The sequence below is a fragment of the Rhea pennata genome, chromosome 6 (assembly GCF_028389875.1).
Source record: "Rhea pennata isolate bPtePen1 chromosome 6, bPtePen1.pri, whole genome shotgun sequence".
Classification (NCBI taxonomy): domain Eukaryota; kingdom Metazoa; phylum Chordata; class Aves; order Rheiformes; family Rheidae; genus Rhea; species Rhea pennata.
Genome location: NC_084668.1, coordinates 33,776,174 through 33,793,984, shown reverse-complemented (window position 1 = coordinate 33,793,984; position 17,811 = coordinate 33,776,174). Strand labels below are relative to the sequence as shown.

At 41.5% G+C, this 17,811-nt stretch overlaps 1 protein-coding gene across 7 annotated transcripts in view; it reads right to left on the bottom strand.

Moving 5' to 3' along the window:
* SPATS2L (spermatogenesis associated serine rich 2 like) overlaps positions 1-17,811 on the bottom strand; it is a 139,502-nt gene that overhangs the window by 76,561 nt on the left and 45,130 nt on the right. The window contains exon 1 of one of the 7 annotated variants that reach the window (XM_062579408.1): positions 13,694-13,773. The exons of 4 other annotated variants lie outside the window; for them this stretch is intronic. The gene's annotated coding sequence lies outside the window, so the exon portion shown is untranslated. Of the gene's footprint in view, positions 1-13,116; positions 13,134-13,693; positions 13,774-17,811 lie in introns of those variants that run through there. 2 more of the 7 variants (XM_062579405.1, XM_062579407.1) reach the window with 2 other exon arrangements.

The following is a 17,811-nucleotide window of genomic DNA, read 5'->3' as shown; positions in this document are numbered from 1 at the left end:
TTAAAAATTGAAATTTCTCTCAGCCACTGCAGTATCTTAAACTTCAGTTCATCAGTACCTCTCTCCTAGTGAATTACTAGAGCCAATTAATTGGGGAAGCTGTAGGAGCAACTCCTGTTATCTGTTTAGGACTACAGCACGTTCTAAAAAATGGCTATTAAAAGCAAATCAAGTTATGAAGAAACAGTGAAATTACAATATTTTTCACAGAATCAGTAAGGTTAGAAAGGACCTCTGGAGATCATCTAGTCCAACCTCCCTGCTCAGCAGAGTCACCTAGAGCATGTTAGACAGGGTTGCGTCCAGGCAGGCCTTGAATATCTCCAGAGAAGGAGACTCCACAACCTCTCTGGGCAACCTGTGCCAGTGCTCCATCACTCTCAGAGGGAAGAAATTCCCCCTCACGGTCGGGGGAACTTCCTGTGGTTCAATTTCTGCCCTTTGCCTCTTGTCCTGTCACCTTGTCCTTTCACATATAAACAAAATGTCTCATTTAATGCACAACATGCTAAAACAAACTATTAGTATTCAAGCTGTCCCTGAGGCATAGCTGAAAATCCTAAGGCTGTATTGCCGTCACACTTCATGGCTATTTCCTGCCAGTAGCAGATGATTAGGGAGCTGACCTACCCGAAGGACTCATATAACACACCGTTCCTGATCTGGGGGGGTAAGTGCCTGCTACTAAGTATACAGAATTGACTTCAAGTGTGACATACTAACAGCAGTGAATCAACGGCTTTGGGCTGCAGCTGCTGCCCCTCTGCCAAGGCACTAGCAGATGACCAGCAACAGGACAGTGCAGGCATGTGGGCTGCTTGCACAGTACCAACTCCTGGTTCCAGGAGGAAGAAACGATCAGGAGCTGCAGAGTCAACAGCACTCGATAGCCAGTGGAAGTTGCTGCATGTCCAGCTCTAAACCATTTCACAGTGAGGCTGTAAGACTTACAGAAAATCACTGTCATGTCCAGCTTTTGAACTGCTCCAACATTTCCCTTTTCGTGACCTCTCTACAATGCAGAGTAGTCTCCTGGCTCTTCACCGTGGCTCAAAGGTCCAGGAAGACCAGCTACACTGACATATCGGGATACAGGAATCAACGTGAGATGCTCTCAACCTCTATCAAAAGAGGCTATTGGCGGGGGGGGGGGGGGGGGTGGGAAGAGATATCAATGTGATGTCCAAAACAGAAAGGATCAGCACAAATCCCAGTTCTTGTACTTACTATTTACAGGACTCTGATTCATATTGCTGCTGGAAGTTTACGACTGACTTCACGGTCAGAAGCCATTTATGGTTGGTATGTTTTTAAAGGAGCTTTTTCTTTCTTTTCAGTAGTTGTTCCAGCAGAAGAAATGTTTCTAGCAAATGATGGCAGTAGGACTTACTCATAACATTTCTCAGAATATTCTGAATTTGTTGCAAATTTCTGTTAAAAACTCCTTTTGAGCTAAAATACAACAATACATATATTCTGGATTAGCTGAAATATACGACTGCTGCTACTGTGATATATGCAGCAATAAATCTACACCTCAAGACAGAGGTCTGCTTTTTGCCAAGGTAAGCACATGAAAGGAGTGAAATAATCTCTGCCTGATCTGCAAAGGGCTGATATCTTATAACCATTGGCAAGGGCTCTTTATGGCACAAATTCATGTGCAAAGTGCAGAGGGGGAAAGGGAGAAAACGATAGCAAAAATTGCCATAACTGCATCATGACAGCCTGCTCAAACTGAGGAACTGTACAGAAATTCAGAGAGCAGGCCAGGGTAGTCTATTCTTCATAGATGCAGGCCTTCAAAATGAATGATGCAGCATCATGGTACACAGTAAAATTTTTTTAGTTTCTAAAAACTAAAAAATAATTTCAGAAATTCATATCTAGGAGGGCAGGGCACAAACTCCACATCCATGGGAAGATTTATGAAGAATTGCATTGGGTGCATTTTGAATATTTGATAGGCAGTTTTTTAAAAAAACAAAGGAAATGCAGGTTGGCCTGGAGGGAATATAAGGTAGGTTTTACCCTTCAGTCCGAGGACACAGAACTGGATAAAATGCACTGCCCTGAAATAGACGCTTACTCCTGGTCATCCATGAAGACCAGTTGACACTGAACATCAATCTGAATTCTGGCAAGGAGCTAGCTGGACAGCTATTATGAGAACCAAAGTCACATATCAGATCCTTAATGGAACAAAAATATACACGTTACAGTAAACATTCTGAACTGCACGGACTGCTTCAGAGCATAGTAAATTGGCTGGGGCTGTTTTCAGATCAAATTTTACACTGTTTTTCCTACTGTAAAAGCTTCTGGTTAATTCTGAATTACACAGTGTTGTTAGCTGTAATATCCTAGCACTGAGAGGCTGGGACAGAGGGGGTTCTGCTATGTCAGGCACCGCAAACACCGAGAGTGCTGCAATCTAATTAGTCAAATGGGGAAATACGAATAGAAACAGGCAGGCAAGGGGTCGTGCAGCATATCAAGAGCAGAGATGGGACAAGAACGCAGATAGATTCCTCTGTCATTAGAATACATTGGGTGTGGGTTAAGAGATCCTTAATACTGGCTTTGGTACAGAACTGTACAGAATGGGTTGAAATGCCCAAATGGTATAATTTAGGTCACCACTGAGACCATCCCACCTAGATTTTTTTTCGGTTTTGCAAAGTATTTAATGAACACTTCTCTATCCCATTCCCATCCATATTTTACTACAAGGAGAATGATAAGTTTTACTCATGCAACAGAAAAACACAACTCCCAAATTCCACCTCCCATTCAGTCTGCACTAGAATATCAGTATTTTTTAGTATGTTTATAGTGTAACGTTTCCATTTGATTTATGCAGGTGCTGAATATTCAATATATCCAAACTAAGCAGTCTTTTCCATTTTGTGGTTGCCATTATCACTGCAGAAGAGAGGGCTACATCCCCCTTTAACTACAGAAGCAGGGAAGTTTCATAGGACTATAGAGATTCTGCTGGAAATGCAATTTCCAGGAACTAGTTTGGGAGGAAGAAAAAAGATACAACACATTTTCAAATTTCAATTCCTATTCAGATAGAAACTTTCAAAACATTATACACTTTAATTACTCTTTTCATTACAGCTTCTCTAAAGAAAAAGGAAAGGGAGAAAAGGGAAGAAACGGCTTTTCTTCCAAAGGAAAATTTAAGGCTATACAAATGTATTTTGTATGGACAAGACACTATGAGAGGAAGAAAAACAAGAGGGAGAATTATTTTAATCTCACATATTTAGAAATGGTAGCAGATAAAAACAAAATTTCCTTCTTCATTGTATCAGAGGCCTATTTTTTACTCATTTCTTTATGATCACTGTCAGAACTTCCAAGATAAGGGAAGAAACAAAGCAAAAACCGCAGACTGCAGACCTGCCCATCCCTACCCCAAAAATAAACATGTTACAAATGCATAAGAGAAATGTGAACTGTGATAGCTCACAGAAAAGGAAATTAACTCCGTGTATATAATATGCAACATTAGCCGTATCAGCAACAAAGAAACAACCCCTGATAGGGCTTCCTTCAGCTCTGATGCCTTATGGTTAAGTTTTTAAAAAGCCCCAAGACAAAATATAGCATTCTACTCCAATGAAAAGTCCAGTGGGTTACCAGAGATACCATGATGCCTTGTTCATCTCACAGCCCTGGCATTTAAGTGAGAGAAGACTTCTGAAAACAGCCTCTCCCTCAGGATACTTGTTTGACCTAAATCTAGCTACTATGCTATCACGTGAATCGAGCTGTTAAAAAACAATCAAATAACTTAAAAAAAAAAAGTTTTACACAAGAGATTGACACATACCAACTGGCAAATCAATTCCCACACAACTAGAATTGAGATTCCATAGATTTAATGCCTCATGAGAAACTGGCATTAAGAAACTACACTTGCCATCAACAGAGACAAGTTTCCAGAGACACAGGTGTTGCTTTGGCCTTACCGTTTATGTATTTTTGCATAAATGGAACCGCATAGCCATTTTTGTAACAGCTCTAAAAGATGTATGAGTGTTTTTTTTTCTTGACAGTGTCATTTTCGGTGAAGAGACCTTTAGAGGTTCAATACACTGAAGCTCTTTATGTTTCTCGCAAAGGAATGTTCACATCTGTCAATAATCACAGAAATTAAATTAACACACAGCTGCTAACACGTAACAGTTAAGATCTACCAGCATCTCTCTTGCAGGCTTATCCTTTCAAGGAATTGTGAGAATTCATTCACTTCATGCCATTTGAGCCAAAACTTGTATACAAATTATCGGCTTAGCTTCATTAGTCACTTTGAAGCAAAAGTTCCATTTTTTCAGACTTTGTTCTAAAAACTAAACAAAAAAAATTCCTAGAATCTAATAAAAAGCAAATGGACTCCTGGAAGCCTGTAAGTTCCAGGCACTGCTCTGAATATGGAGACAGCATTCCAAGCAATCTGGGGAGATGGCTAAAAACAGGCAAGGATCAGGCCCCATTTTTATTCCTATACTAATCCTGATATAAGATCAAGCTGTGCAATGGTAAATTTGGTACAGTCTTTCAAAGACGAAACTATATGAGAACATAAAACTGTGATGTAAAAGAGCACAGAGTCAGACCAGTATAAATCATAGTATCTTCATTTCTATCTCAATATGTGACAACACAAATGGCGCATACACATTTTAGCCTTCCTCGTATCACACACACTGAAAATCTCACCTAGTAGAGTTCAGACTCAGTGCTCATACGGCTGATATATTTCTATATTGTCCCTGTCGTCTAAGTGCTTCTTGGCTGTTTCTATTAATCAAGATAATTTGTATAATTGAACTTTTTTTTTTTTTTTTTTTTTTTTTGAAATGTCTGACGTTTAGCCACGAGAAAGCAGCCTTCTACACTTGCATCAATATGGAGGCTTAATAAATTATGGTCTGTCTCTAAAGTTGTACATCTGCAGTTCAAGAGCCTGTGTATCCCTATCCTTTCAATTTCAATTCTGAAAGCACTTTTCTGTGGCCAGTGCTGCAATCAGAAAGTGTCTGAAAATGTGGTGCGTAAGTCCCCCTGAAGTCCATCACCAAAGCTCCAAAATCAGCAAAAGCCAAAGCCTTTTTTGGAGCCTAGTAACAAATTTATTAATAACAATAATCAAAAAAACCCAGCATAGCAATGCCACTTGTGTTATCGCAAACATGGTGTCTGCTGGCATCAGCTCCAGCGGTTCACCATTCCTGCAGGACTAAAGCAGCCCTGCAAGATCCTGGCTCATTCCCCTATGGGTGCAGTGAAGAGCCTTCTCTGTGTTCATAACTTGTAGTTCAAGGCTTCAAAATAAGTTGTCCCTGTCAAGTCTTTTGGCAATGCAGAAGACAGCACTTACTGCCATGCTGTTTGACCATTTCTACTGGATTACTTCTCAAAAGCTGGCCCTGACTTCTCAGCCAGCTCAGTAAGGATGAAGAAGCTGGTAAGAATAGAGTTCAGCCTGAAACAAGCACTATATCAAGATACAAGATGGCCATATTTTGTCCTAAATAATTCTAACTAATCTTGAAGGTTGGGTTGGCGGGGAGGGGGACTGTGTTTTTTGTTTGGTTAGTTTTAACAAAATTTACAGAGAAGTAATCTTTACTATTAAGAAAGAAGATTATTTTAAAAGAGCATGATTAAACCAGTGAGTGTTATTTTAAAAGTGTGCTATTCAGTTTAATTATTAGAGATAAAACAATGATTTTGCAATTATTACAATGTAATGCTGACAATAACTAACCTTTTTGCAGTCCCTTTTCCATTTAACAAGCCCCTTGTTACAGCTTAATATATCTGCTTTTCCTCTTCAGCAACTCTCATTAAAATGCTTCGGAAGGTACCACCATTCACCTACATATACTCAACATCTCTGAAAATCCAAAATTTAGAAGGCAATTAATAGCTTCCTACCTTTTCCTCACCTATAGGGTAGCGAGCCGAGAGAATCAAAACAGCTCTCAGGGTCAGATACAGTGTAACTTAAGTGAACCTCAAATCAACCATTAGTGCAGAGAAAGAAAATCCATCATTTTTTTGTCAATTGGTGGCAGTGCAGTGGATGAATTTTCATACAAGACCATCTGTTGTTGGAACAGGCAGCAGCAGAGTGACTTTCCAGAATGCGAAACTGCCACTGCTCTGAATTTCCACTTTTTTGTTGCCCTGTTCTCCTTATTACAAAACACGATGCTTCACGTTCTAGAGCACCTTTCATCTCAAACACCACGAATTGTGAACCCTCTCACAGAACTGTCACAAGTTTCAGAACTGAGCACCATATAAACACAGGACTACTTCAGTGAAAGGCAGCACACTACATCCAGCCTGCTCCACAGCTGTCTCTCATATGGTATTCCTGGCAAAGGACACACAGCCAAACTCCTACTCAAATAAAAAGCACTGCAAAATTTATAATATGTACAAAGTATGGACAAGATTTTAGTCTGAGAAAATCCCCTCCCCAGAAATTAAGCTGCAGAGGACCTGGATTTCACCTGTTCCAGACACATGAAGGCCTTCGGTGTCTCACAACAGGAATAAATCGAAAGATTACATTTCATACTGTGATGCAAGCCCAATACTAGATCATTAAAACTTTTAATGCTTAGAACCCTCTTGTATCAAGAAACCAGCAAACTTAATGTAAAACGTAATTACAAAGTAACTACAAATAAGAAAGCAGAAGTTAACAAATATTAAATAGATCATAAGGCAAGATACTGACTTTCCTCTCAATATCACAATAGTGCAACCCCACCGATGTTGAGGATTTCCTGTCTTCAGTGTGTGCCAGGAAGAACTATGATGCTTTCCATAGCACCCTTTTACACAGAAGGATAAACTCTGGAGAGTCAGAACTCTTCTGCCTGGTCAGCTCAAGGTTTCCCAACATACTGCTGTTTCAACAACTATTTTACTTCTTTTAGGATAAAGTAATCATTATCACATTAAAAAGAGTCAGTGCAGCAATTGCAATCAATTAGTGCAGCTATGCCAACCACATTTTCTGGCCTTACTACTGCAAAAACCTCTGACATTGGTGCAGAATCAGCACATAACAGGTCAATGATTCAAAAGGCACAAGAGAACTGATATCAGAAACAGGTGTGTTCTCTCCTTGTTGCCTGTTACTGAGACTACAGTTTTTGTTGAGTGACAAGGAAGCAATGATAATGAGCCAAATTCTGTGCTTGCCTTTGGGATTTCTGTCGGTATAAGCTCCAGGAGAATCTGACTCTAAACCAGTAACACGCGAACTGCTAAAAGCTCATTATTTCCATTAGACCCTTAACCCAATGCCCAAACCCGAGAAAAATTCCTGTCTCTTCCCTCACATCCATGGAAACCTTGATCTTGTTTCATTGCTGCATAGAGAAAATCTTCCCTGCAATTCCCCTCCCTTTCACCCTCACCTCAAGCTTCTATTCCCTCTTGGGTATCTACATAGCTATAGCTAAAAATTCTGGTGCCAGTGCTCTTTCTAGCACCTGGATACTTCCCTGACCTCCCACACTCCCCAGGTTCTTTCCAGTCACCATCTTCTGCTCCATGCACCACCTCAAGCTTCCAGGCCCTCCTCTTTCACAGCCACAGCAGCTGCTGTGGTTCATCTGTATTTGCCTCACTTGGTAGACCTTCCGAGAACCCCTGACAGGTACATCTCTTGCCCTATTCTTGCTACAGCTCTGCGTATCTGACACTACTTCTGACCTTCCACCTTTTTCTTTCTGCTGTTTCCTTTTCCCTCCCCTTCATTTCAAACCTGGCTGCCTCTCTGCTGGCCAGATGCATCACCTCATCTTTTGTGGCTTCTACTACGTTTGTACACAATGTGGTTTGGCTGTTGCAGAAAAACCCTCAAGTTGGGGGAGATTCTCATCAGAAGCATGTTTCACTCTTCTGCTCTAGTAGTGAAGTGGCTGCAGCACACAGGAAGCCTCAGGAGTCACAGGCCAAGATGGGGAAGCTTTTCTCCACTTATGTGCTGACACTGTGCTTTCAGAGTATCCCTCTCTTCAAATCCAGAGCAAAGAACATAAGCTTTGATCCTGCCACTGAAGCACAACTTCTGGCCAACAGCTTAATAAATGAGGCTGCTCAAAACAATTCATAGCCAGTACCAAATTATTATTGGAAAACAGAATTACAAAAAAGGCAACATTTTATTCAGACTGAGTCCCAAAGGTCACTAAATCAAATGCTACACAGGACAGTATTACCGCATAACATAGTTATTCCCCCCCATCAACACTGTAAGGGGGAGTTGCAACAGTGATGACATCTTGGGACTTGTAGGGCTAGTATAAACCACAGTCTCTGAACACATTCCCACTCAGTCTGAATACCGTCATACTGAGACTGCATGTGCCAGGCACTTAGTACATTTAATTACACACATAGAATCATACATGGCACTGTAATCTAAATAGCAAAAGTAGACAAGTGTAGTGCAAGAGTGCAATCCACAAATTGGAAGTGTCCAGTGCATACTGAAGTTTTTTTTTTAATTTATACATTACTAAGAAAAGAAATAATTCAGTCTGAAATTACCATTTGAATACATGTTTCATCTGAAGTCTAAGTTCTTCTTGGCAGGTGTACCTAAGTCAACACAAAAGGCTCAATGCCTGATCTACCACGCCATTAGCTGTCAGTATGCAGGGGCCTGCTGCAGCAATAGCCACATGCTTTTCTGTGCCATGGAGAGCACTCAGGCAGACGAGTGCTGAAGCTTCAGGGCAAGTTCTGCACAGGTTTGTAACAAAATCACCTAGAAGTCTGAAGAGCTACTGCATTTGACAAACTTTTTCATGGCACAAACACTATCCTTTGGTGCTGCTCCCAAACACCACAATCCTCCGAGTGGATGTTGTACAAGGCTTTTACAAGCGGATGTTGTACAACAAACACAAGCCCACCTTCCCACAACATCCAAAGCGCTGCCAAGTAGGTTGGCCTCACCAGTACAGCAGTTCCTTAATTGTATGATAACTCAGTGAGACTGCATTGCTCAAAAAACAGTGGTAGCAGCTTATTTAATGCTAACTCAAAACATGCCCACAACTTTCTAGAATAGATATAACCTAAGAAATCATACTCACAGTTCATTTCGTCATGTGCAACACAAGCAAGTAACATTGCTTAGCACCACTCAGAATATAATACAGTGTCAGACATCTTAGAAGATGAAGAACAGTTCATAGAAATCTAAGCAATATCAGGTTTAAAATTATCTACAACTTAAAAAAAAAAAAGTTCAGCAAGACTTTTAGCCAATAAACATCAATCTAAATAAAAATATACCAGCTTACACAGGCCAAGGATTTGTCCCCAGTTCTGGGTAGCAGTGCAGTGATATTTGGATACAGGTAAGGCTTCTTTGCCACTTGATCTCCTATCTTTTCAACACTGGGAAGATTAGATTCATCAGTAATTTAAACACTGGATTTAGTACACAGCCATAGGCATTTTTTTTCCGGTCAGCAAACCAGAGAGTGTACTGAAAGGCCTATTATAAAGGCCAATTGCTATCCTTTTCTTGAGTGACCACATGAAAATCAGTGACCGTTACACAATGGATTGAAAGGGCCTTTTGTCTGAAGGAAAAGGACAAGGAGTCACAAAAGTATTGCAGATTCGTTTGTAACTCATGATTTTTGAGGAAACTGTATAGCTTAATTTAAAAGCGAACCAGGAAAAAAAAACGTGCTTTGTCAATGTTCTGTCACAACTCTTTCCCAAAACATGTATGCAGAAGCATATTTTTAGATAGTCTCTTTTGTACTTAAAAAAAAGTTTAAAACACATGTCAGGAGTTTTGACTTTATTTCAGAACTTTTCAGAACTATAATTGGGGCTGCAGCACTATTTGCCTTGTCTAAAAAACAAATCATCATTTTTCTTTCAGTACAAAATCTAGCAAAAGTATAGTTACATTGAGATAATAAAGGAATGCATTGTGATTGCTTCTTCATAATTCAGAGAATTTGCAATCAACAACAAAGTATACTGGGGCTTCTTCATCAAAAAGAAAATTTTCACATTGAGAGACCAGCATTTGATTCTGAATCAGTCTTTAAGTTTGTTTCCAAAGTCTCTCAAAAGGAAGGGTTAATTATGCCTGCTGACCTTCTCATAAACAGGAAAATGTTTCGTCTCTTTCCTCCCCTCAGTCATACTTTCAGTTCTCAGGTTTTACACACAAATGCACACACACTCAAAATGGGATTTGCACATATGATTTCTACAGAGTTGCTGAACAAGCTTCCCATGGACAAACTTTCAGCAGGAAAGACAGTGAAGACTAATAAGCAACAACAAATTTCTTCTAATCCGTACCCAAAAACTATGGGAATTACCGCACTTCTATTTAGAAACAGAAGTCACAGCTGTCAGACTTGCCCTCTTTACCCGTCTGTTCCACCCACGCACTGTGAAACTAAGCTGTCAAAAAATACCAATTTTCATTCTCTGCTTCTTGCTGCTCTGCAGCATCCCAGAGTTTATACTTCTTGTGCTTCTACAACCCTTCTTGAAGTCAAGCAATATATTTTGCACACATCATTGGATTAAGATACCAGGTGTAAATAGATTTAGCTGTTCTGACTGCCCTAGTAAATAATATCTTTGGCATACTACAGGAATGCAATACCAGGACCAGATTCTTTGCTGTGAGAATCACACACAATGTCACTTTCAAATACATACTGGAAGCAAAAGTCTTGGCATGCCAAATACATCCCCAAGGTCCAGGGCCCATGATCTCACACAGAGCATCCAGTCTGTAAAACATGGAGTTACAGTTCTCAGGACTGTAAAGAAAACCTTCCATATGCAAAGCAGAGGCAAAACAATGCTGCATTGTCCTCTTGAATCTCAAGGTGCTCAGAAACAAACAGCTCATAGAGGGTGAACCTTCCTCCCCCACCCCTCACTACTAATCTTAGTGAAGTTCAGAGTAAAATTCTTTGATATAATGCTACAGAATGCTGCTTTCAAATGATGGATTAACAGGGAAAGGCGGTAGACTGGGATGCCAGAAGTCCAGACTAAAATAAAGGCACTTTGCTATCAAAGTTAACTATTTCACTACCAATTATTTTTGCACATGAAGGAGAAAGTTTTAAAGAGAGCTGGTGAAGCAACTGAGGAGGAAAGAAAATGCAGAGGGAAGGACAGAGAAACAGAAAGATAGAGACAGTGCAGAAAAACAGAGGATAGAAGAGACAACTGCAGCAGCCACAGGTATGGAGGCATATTCCTCCCGACGGTAATATGGGCAATAAAATCTTTAATTATGAAGGCAGTCATGGAGCTTTACCTTTATCCTCCAGCCCACAGTAAAGAATGGAGTTCAACCTTTCCTTTGGATGAGAAAGGCGCTACTTCAGGTTGATTTGAGAAAATGCTTGAGAAGGAATTTTTTTGAATTCTGCATAAACAGCATCATCTATAGTGTCCAGAGACCACTAAGACTGGGACTCTGAAAGCATACTGGGAAACAGTCCCAATAATGACAAGAGAGGACCTCTTCTGGATGAAACAGAGCATGAATATAACCTGTGCTGGGGGAAATCTAGGAGGAATAAATTCCAAACAAATTGGCTATAACTCCTGATAGGCATAGCTTTAGGATTTCCTCCATTTCTAGAAGAGAACTAACTCAAAGAAAACGTAAAACACATTTCAGGCCATTGGGATCTTGTGCTTTCTCTTAAAAATAGGCCCAACCTACATGTTTCACTTCCAGACTTCAAGGAAAATTGTAGCTGGGAAATGGCAGGATGGTATTCTGACCTAACCTTATTTCCACCTTCTTGAGTGAGGAAGACTACGTAAAAAAAAATTGGATCTAGATCCAGAACCAAGCCTCCCCTAAAACTAAAAGCATTTGGAGAGACAGCATTCAGTTTTTAGACTTACTACTAAACGCCAGATAAAACAACAGCCCTTAAGCACATGTTTCTGCTCATGGTCTACTAAGTCCAGAAGCACCTATCTGAGTAAGGACTGTGGAAACAGGTCCTTCAGTTAAGGACAATCCTGAAAACATCCTGAAGGGTATTTAATTTCCTTCCTCTTTCCTATAACGTTGTCTTACACAGTAGTCTTCCCAAAGTTGTGACCTTATCTCCTTATACATTTATACAGCACCTGACACAGTACAACCCTTATCTAGATTGGTGTCTCGTTACATTTAACAGATTCTGCTGTTCTCACATAAGGCCAAATTCCTTCAACTCCTATAACACAATTAGTGGGAGAAAAGAACACTCACAAGCTAGCAACAGCATTCAGCTCCAGCAGGCTGTGATGGAGCCTTACAAAATTCATCAACTTGTTCTAACCTGGGAACCATTCTGTATTTATATTGGTTGATTCTATTCACAGAAACAATTGTGGCAAGGGCGCAATGTCCTGCTCACAGCAGCTTAAAAACTGTAGCTAGTGGCATTCAACAGGCTACCTCCCAAGAAGGATTTCTTTCAAGGCCAGTGCAAATAAGTTTCTGGCTAACTTGACATTTCGCACGCTGCACTCTTTTCCCTTTAGTTTACCTTCCTTGAATAATCACATTTAGAAAATATTTTACGGTTGCATCAGGTATTTTAAGGCAGAAACTCAAAGAAAACAAAGAAAGGTGCTTTATAACTTATAACTAGCAAGTCAAATTAAAAAGTTAACAGAAAAGTATTCCCAAGGAAGATCATTAATTGCCTTGAAGTGTATAAAGCATATGCATATTTTCAGGCTGGAATCAATCAAATCAATCCAGGGGAAGGTGACCTGAAATGGAAGAGCTGGGTTTTCTGTGATGCCTCTTAGCTCTCTGAAAGAAAACATATCTGGTAGTACAGGTGATTCACATCTCAGGATGATGAAGCTGAGGCTGGCGAAGAAGCTTACCCTATTCATTTACAGCTCAACAAAGAAAGCATTGCATTATGATGCAGAAGATTATGATAAGAGAATATTGCCAGCTGCCACTACATATCAAGGAATTGGACACCTAATGATTAAAATTTTCAAGTATAGTAAGAAAGACGACAAGGGTAAAAAAAGCCCTGTTACCTTACTGGTCTTTTATCTTGGTGCTGATAAAGCAAATCCACAAACAGGTGGGTTCGTGCAGAAACAGTACCTAGGGCACAGCAACCTTCGTCCCTACCTTGTAGCAAGTCAGCGCAAACAGCAGCGTTTCACAGTCCGCGCACAAGCGTAAGGCAACATTTCATGACCAAACACAACGCTGGCTCAGCGCGTTCGGCTGCGAAGATACCAGGGATAAAAGGCTGCGCTCGGAAAGACCCAGCTCTGAACTCCCTAGGCATGCAGTTAATTATTTATGATCAGGGCTGTTACTGAATAGCCTTGCCCAGCGCTGCCCAATTTCAGCTCCAGCGGCACTTCGGGGCCGGGGGAGCCGCTCGCAGAGGCAGCCCCTGAGGGGGCTGGGAGGCCGGAGCCCGGGCCGCCGCCAGGGGCCCGCCCGCCTCTGCCCGAACTCGGGTCTCGGCGCCGGGACGCGAACGGCTGAAGCAGGGCCGGGCGCACCCCGGGGTAACCACCCCCGGCCCGAGCAAGGGGCTCGCTGCCCCGCGCCACAGCCCGCGCAGGTGCCGCCCAAGGGCGGCGGCCGGCGCCTTACCTCGGAGCCGCCGGGTCGCGGCGAGGCGCTGCCGCTGCGGCGGAGCGGCTGCGGAGCCGAGGGGCGCGGCGGCGGCGCTGCCACGGCCGCCCGCGCGCGGGGACACGCCCCGCGGCCCGCCCACCAACGGCCGCGAGCAACCGCCGCGCACGGCCGCTCCCCGGCAACGGCCGCGCGCGCGCTCCGCCGCGCCCCGCCCTCTCCCGGCAACGGCCGCGCAGGGCCCGCCGCTGCCTCGCGGCTGTGGCAGGCGCAGGCGGAGGAGGAGGGAGGCCGTTAACGGCCGCGAGGTCAGAGCGGAGGCGGCGGGCTCCCGAAGGCCCACCCTGGTGCAGCAGTCACCAGCAAAGCACACGCCGTGGCTGTCTTTGGTGCCCTCAGCGCGGAGAAGGAATTACGTTAGAGAGAAAGCAACCCCGTGGGGTTAGGTGGTTTAATTTTACAAAGGTTTCATAATTTATGTATGCCCTTCTTGCCATCTACAAGTAAACTCCTGGAATGTGCAGTGACAACACTGTGGTCATAGTGTAAAAATCTATTCAAGAACTTTTCACTGAGCGAAATGAAACAAGCAACATAAATCACTTAACGTATGAATCTTCCTATCAGAATGCGCTCACCAGACTCCTAGAATATAAAAATTTACTGCAAGTTTTCCAGTAATCACTGTTTTAAAATACTATCTAAAACCTACAAAGAAAATTAATAGCCTGAGCTGTTGTTAAGACCTTTGTCCTGTAAAGGAGCAATAAATGTCCATTTAAATTTAAACATCAGAATGTGCAGATACGACTGCACGCTCAGAAGTAAAGAAAATCAGAACAAAGTTTCCATAAACAACTGTAATCTGGATTTACTATCAGTATTGGTGTCTTACAACAGCAGCAGCAGTTCCCTTAACCCAAACACATACCAGTTCCCATTTTTAAGAGCAATGTGAGCAATGTGGAAAATCATAGCACTAAAGACATACATGGTGAAGCTTGTGGATTAATTTCCATTTTAGGTTGCATGATTTTGATGCTAGATCACGCAGAACATAAGAAACACCATCTTGAAGGAACACCAGTCCTTCCTCTCCAAATCTTTACATACATCTCTCTTCCTAACAATACAGAGAAGATTCTCTCAATCATAACACACCTCTGCTTTACTTTCTATCCCTCAGCAGGAAAACTGCTTCATATTCAGCTCGGAGGCAGCGCTCAGTCATTATTTTCTACGAAGGATTCCAAAGCTGCAACATGGAAAATAATGCAAGGTGAGATTTATAATAAATATGTACGTGGCCTCCCTCCTCAGACAGACAGAGCTGGCAGCATGCTCCCTCTCGGCAGGCAGGCGGCCTGGCAGACCCCACCTCCCTGTGATAGCACTCTCTTCTCTATTACTCTCTAGTGGCGTCCCAGTAAACCTTCTCTGGCAGTTTCTGCTCTACTTAGTTGCAGTCACTTTGTGGAATGAGTATGTTTTGAATGGATTAGTCCACCTACTTCAGAAAGCTGGGCATGAATTAAATTTTCAATGTTATGGTAAGGCCTCTTGTTCAGAATTAACATTTCTTTTAGAATCATGCCTTTAAAACTATTCTGATCTTCAGCAAATGTTGGTTTATTTTAACTACAATATCTTTGAATGTCCAAGCTTGTATTTGTGTTCTAAGAGTGCTCTTTTTATATTGCTGGCATTTATCTGCATCCCAAGCTGTACCAATTTTGTCTGGGAATTTTGGAAATAATTCTGAAGTTCAAGCGAACAGTGCACTATATTCACAAAACAAGGACACCACTGACCTTCCAGCAAAAGAGAATAGATGAGAATCATGAACCTGAGGCTCATCTAATGGAATGTAGTGGAGCACATAGGATGAAAGGCTCCAAAGGCTTTACAAATTATATTTGGATGTGGGAGAGCAAGAAGAAAGAGAATGTGGGAAAAAAGAATGAAAAAGGATCCTGCTGTTTAGCTCATGCATAAACTATATGTGCTCAGCCAAAGGTCACTCCTTTTATTTTCTCATTAATTTCAATGACGGTATATGAACAACCTAAAAATAAAAACAGCCAGAAACAGTTCAGGTTTTTCTAAGACAGTGTAGTGGGATGTAAAATCCAAGATGCAACTTTATTCTATATCCTTTCTTTCAACTTTTTAAAAAGGCGAGACTTAATTATTTAAGATGAACTGTAAATTTATTTAGAAAATGTACATAAAATTAAGTGGTCTACTTCTGATGTATTTTCCGTAAGAAAAATGTTTCACGGCTTACCTGGAAGCATATGAGTTTAAAAATACGGGGTTTGTAGGCTGAGCACATTGAATTTTTTTTTTTTTTTTGGCAATCCAGGAATGTTGGTGAGAAATGCTATATTTGTACACTTCTGAGAGTGAGTTGTGTTGGTACTAAACACAAGTGAGGCAAACATTAAAAACTAGGCTCAGTTTTAAGAAGAGCAGAGGGAACAAAAGCACTGGGAAGCCTGCAGGTGCATACAAAGGCTGGCACAAGGAAATTGCCATCCACAGCAAATGAAAGTAGAGGACAGTATGGGAATATGGAAGGAATCATGAATATTCTGCAGTGAAGATTGTGGATGATTGCCTCAAACAGATCTTCAGGAAACAGTGACCCTTCATACAGAGAGTGATGCAAATCTGCCAACATTTTTTTTTCAGAGAATAAAAGAAAAAGCCAACATCTACAGGCTGATCTCCAGAGTAGGTGTCACAGACTGTATATTGTTGAAGGAGTTTTTATGAGTTTTAGCACTACTTGATCAGCTTTTTAATTGCTGCAGCAAATGTGAAAATTTGTATAGACTTGCAGCACATTTGGCTGTATGCTGAACCTACATTTTCAAAAAGAGGATGTTATCTGTGCAGAGTTTAGTTCTTATCTTCTGTTTATGCCAAATAGCAGTATGAAACTTATGGTCACTACATGTTTTGTGGTGTTTGAATCATCTGTAGAGTTTAGTCACAGATAAAGGTAAAGTAATAATCAGCAACAATTAAACAACTCAGCTGGAACCTGGACTCTATTAGAATAAAGTGAGATGGCCTCCTGACCAGAGCACTGACTTTGGATTTTGCATTAAATCCTCCATTCACCAGTTCAGTCCGCCTCATTTCAGTTCACCATCATATTCCTGATGCGTCCTGATAGACAAGTCATTTAATATTCTGTGTCTCAGTTTCCCATTTGCAAAATAGGAATGGAATTTTCAAATCTCATTGTATATGACAAAGAGTATGAGATACTCCAGATGTAAATACACAATAGCATGACTTTGGCAGAGAAGGTACCTTAATGATTTCCTGTTCCCTTGCAACCTCCCTGTTCCTATCTTGGCACTGTAATCTGTTACTCTACTTAGATGTGACACTTCCTTGCAGACCAGACTACTGAAATGATCTGGGCTAAAAATCCACCTTTTTTTTAGAGATTGTTTAACTGAGGTCCAGTTGACACTGAAGCTCACAAACAGTGAGACTGCAGGTATAGCAAAGTGTACAGACACGGGAATAAGGAGGGAGGGAGTGGTGACAGGAAAGGTTGCTGTAGTCTGCCACTAACACATTATATAACCACACCAACTAATCCAATAGTAACAGTTGCATAGTAAGAGAGTATCTGTGACATTATGAACTTTTCAAATGGATAGTCAAAATGATCATCCAACTCTTGTCATAAAAGATGTCCTAAAAAACTAAAACAAAATTAAATAAGAATAGCAAATCAATTTTTTTAGGAGAGGATTGTCCTTACCCCAGGGCTGAAATGCAGAGGAGATGGATACCGCTTCCAGTTTTAGAGGCTACACTGAGCCCCAGTTGTGGTAGCAGCCCTTAAACAAGCTGTGCCTCAGCCAGCAGTAGCTTCTCTGGGGAGTAGCATGAGCACAGCGTGACTTTGCCTCACTGGCCAGCAGAGTCCCAGTGGAGCACTGGAGAAGGGTCGGTGCAACAAAGCATGCTGTCCAGGGAGCTTCCAGGCACTGCACTTCCTTGGAGCCCCAAGAAGTGGCAACCTCACTCTTCATCAAGTGCAATACAAGGCTGTACACCATAAGGATTAAAGAACCAGAAAAAACAAAGTACTTTGACATGAATCCACT